Here is a 4007-nt window from a genome sequence, read left to right on the forward strand (position 1 = left end):
TAAATTCACCATTTAGAATAGCAAAATTTTATTTTTTTCTGTTACATCTAGAAAAATATCATTATGTTTCAACATCAACTGTATCAATTATTTTTAAAACAAAATTTTAAAATAATAAAACTTCTAAATTTATTCCATTAAATAGTTTTTAATATATAGATCATTAGCCAATTAAATTTAATTATTTATTCACACAAGAATTCACAATCAAAATGCATGTGATTTTCTTTTCTACCTTTCTGTTGTTACCATATAAACTACTTTATTTTATTGTTATAACAGATCAGTTTTGTACCTGTCAGAAAATCATATTATGAGAGAAAGTTGAAATGAGATATTTAATGACATACTGTTCTTTTCTCTTGAAAGCCCAGACTTCAAAATTTCAAATTATACTGAACTGATTTGCTAGTTTCCAAGCTTTTCTGAACACTAGCATATTTAAGTTGATAGGAATAGCATAGCACCAAGTCATTCCTGGGGTCCAGAAATGTATTTAAAAATGTTAATAACAGTGAGATGTTTACTACACAATGGATAACACTTACATATTGTTAACTGATTAAGAACAGATATTAAAAAACATTTAAAGATGAACTAATTTCATAACTCAAAGCAAATTGTTTAATTTTAACTTATTGCATTTGAAGATTGAGGAAAATCACATTAAAATGTTAATGTGTCATTTTCTGCTTGACCTTTTAAATATCTGGGAAGAGTGAATACTTAAAACATATTGGAGGATTGTTTATCTGCTAATTTACCTAGATTATTTGTAATCAATAACATATTAAGATTAGGTTAAGTAAAATGATCACAAGTAATTACAGATAAAATACTCACAAATATTTTTGATGAGTTAAATTCCACCAACTTTAGTTTTGTAGAACCTTTCATGTTTATAAATATATAATGGCTCACCAAGTCTAAGTGTTTACTTCGAGTCTGACAAATAGCCAGTTCTTCATTAATTAAATATATCTACCCAAGTCGGTTTTTAAAAGACATACGAATGAATTCAAATTAGTTTGTGAAATGGTAGACAAATCAAATTTGGATTCCCCTTACTTTGAATATCCACTTGTCTAGATTTCTTCCCACCTGCTGTCATGTGTTAATTTTTTTTAAAGCTTCATCTATTTGCAAAAAAAAGAAAGAAATTGGTATTGTCTTGTGTTGTTTCATCCTTAAAGCGAAACCATTTGCAAGAAAATTATAGGTCCCCAGTGTTGAGCTTCTTTGCATATTAATTTTGTTAGCCTTACCTCCTGTGGTCTTTAGTTCTGGAAGGCCTATTAGATAATACACAAGATAAATTTTTTTCCTTGTATCTTTGAGCTAGTTTAAAATACATCTATTTTTTCTTAAAACTGAAATTTGCAGTACTAGTCACGCATATTTTCCCTTATTTTACAAATAGAGATTTATTTAATTAAGCATGTTAAGCCCTGTAATAGTCAATATTAGTTATATTTCTATAACTCAAGTTCCTGAGAATCTCTATTAATGTTAAGTAAATGCAAGTATTGCATAAAATAATGTAATACCATGAAATGTTCTTTGAGTAAAAGTCTGAAATCATAAGAATTACTTTTTATTGTAAATAAGCAATAGTTTGAACAAGTTTAGAAAGGCAAATTATTCTTTATGTTGGAAATATAATGATATAAAGAACAATCTATTTTAAATGGAAATTATCCATTGCTAGTGACATAAGCAAATGAGGGTACACTGAAAGGACATGTACTCATCACTTTTTAAAATTCCAGATGTACTCCTTTGATTTCTGTTTTTATAACATTTCATCAGAATCAGGATTAGGATCTTAAATTAGCTTACATTGTATAGGCTGATCTTTCTTAAATGATAATATATTGAAAATTCCTAAATTTGACTTAGAAGTATTAAAACTAATTTAAGAGATTAAATGTGATAATATAGAAAGAATATAAGACAAAATAGTGATTCAATTTGCCATTAGATCTCTGTTAGAAGTTAGACTAGTTAAGAATAAAGAATGTAGAGTAAGTTTCAGAAATGTTTTCCTTTGAAAAATAGGCACTGCATTTTTAGTCAGAACACCAAAATGGTGCCTTTAAAGGCACGATGAACACGGCATGTTGTTAAGGGCTCAGGGGCTTACACTCTGAGAGTTTTATAAAATTTCAGGGTAATTTTAGTTTTCAAAATTGTTTTCATTGTCATAGGAAGGAAGCAATAAAAGTATTGTTATTGAAGTAAAAAAAATAATTCTTTCATAATGTTATTTAAAAGAAATCAATAATGATTTGTGTTGAGGAAAGTTTTAATCAGAGATTCACTAGATTTTTACATTTGTATATTTTTTAACATTACGAATTTACAGATATATAAAGGTATAATGCTAAGGAGAAAGCAAAGTGCTTTATTTTTTAAAGGGATATATTCAATATGAGCCATTAAAAAAACTGTGGATTTATTATTAATAAAAAATCTCTTCAAACATGGAACTTTCCAAGAGTTGACACTCTAAATAGGTCAAAATAAAGAGAAAAGTAGAAAAGACTGATGACATAACCGCTTCTTCTGAATCTAGGATTATGTTACTTTACCATTTGAATGTATTTTTAAATGTGGTATTATATTGAAGTAAAAATTAAAGTGGATTTTATAATATATGAAATCACATTTCAAAAATTCAACAAAACATTTTGATGAGGAAACTCTTACTTCTATACCTAAAATATATATTATTTTTATCCACTTGTGTAGAAAAATCACAGAACATATATGTTTTAGAGATAAGCTAAAATATAGAACGCAGAAATGTGTTTAAATGAAATTCTTATTTTAATTAGGCATTAAAATTAAGTTTTAAGGCAAATATAGACCAAACATCTGAAGAGTAGAAATTACCACACTTTGGGTTCTAAACTCTTAATTTGTTTTGTTTTCTCGCTATCAAAATATTTTTTGTCTTCCATTACGAAGCTCATTTATATTAAAATTATAATAGCAGTTTAATAATGTGTTCTTCTATGCTCCTTAATTTTATTGCTTTGTTTATATAACTACTGAAGAAAATATTATCCAGAAAAATGATTTTAACCTTTACGTATCCGACCAAAGTATAGAAATCTCAAAGCAGGGCCATCTTATTAGGAGTAGTCTTAACAATGTTGTATAGGTTTATTTAGCTCCCTGGCTGGTGTCTCATAATAGAAATGTTGGAGAAGTAAGTTAGAGAGTGACATATATGATGATGTAGTCCTCTAAAAAAGGTAGTGATCACAGTCCCTAGTACTTTGACTTCTTCCACGGTAGTTATGTTTTGAATCAGCAAATAATTTTGCAATTCTAAATGAATTTAGATTCCTTAACTCATTTGTTCTCTTACTGATTCTAACACGAAAAAAATGCAAGAAATATGTGATGCGATCCCTTGCTTTTTGTTAATAAGGAATGAGTATATTTTCAATACACAAATATTCTTGGCAAAGAAATACTTTTTATTTTTAATTTCAATATTTTTTAGTTAAAATTTAAAACTGCACATTTTAATTCAGTTATTTGCTTCACTCAAGCATATGCTTCTTAGTTCTTTATTCTATGAAACATAATTTTCTGCATTTATCAAGTTGCCTCAAATTTTACAATAACTGTGATACTTTGATACTTGTCTGGGCTGCTCTTTATCTTCATTCTCATTCCTAACTCTTTTCATTATGTTTAATGTGTTCAAAAATTTCTCTGATTGTCTTTCTTCAAAACTAAGTCAAGGGCTTTCTGCAATGCCTAACTCAAACTAGTCCTCACTAACTCACTATCCATCTTTCTTTTCTCCTTGGTGTGTACAAATGTTATGTCTATTTGTATGCTGCTTCATGGTGTTGAGTAACTGTTTTATTTATTAATATGCCATCTCCTCAATTTAAATGTATGTTTCTTGATAGCAGAGCCTGGTGATAGAATCTTTAAACTTTTAAGTTCTAAAATAGAACTTAACATCAAAATACAACCCTATATTT

Source organism: Pteropus vampyrus, unplaced genomic scaffold, assembly GCF_000151845.1.
Source record: "Pteropus vampyrus isolate Shadow unplaced genomic scaffold, Pvam_2.0 Scaffold97, whole genome shotgun sequence".
Classification (NCBI taxonomy): Eukaryota; Metazoa; Chordata; class Mammalia; order Chiroptera; family Pteropodidae; genus Pteropus; species Pteropus vampyrus.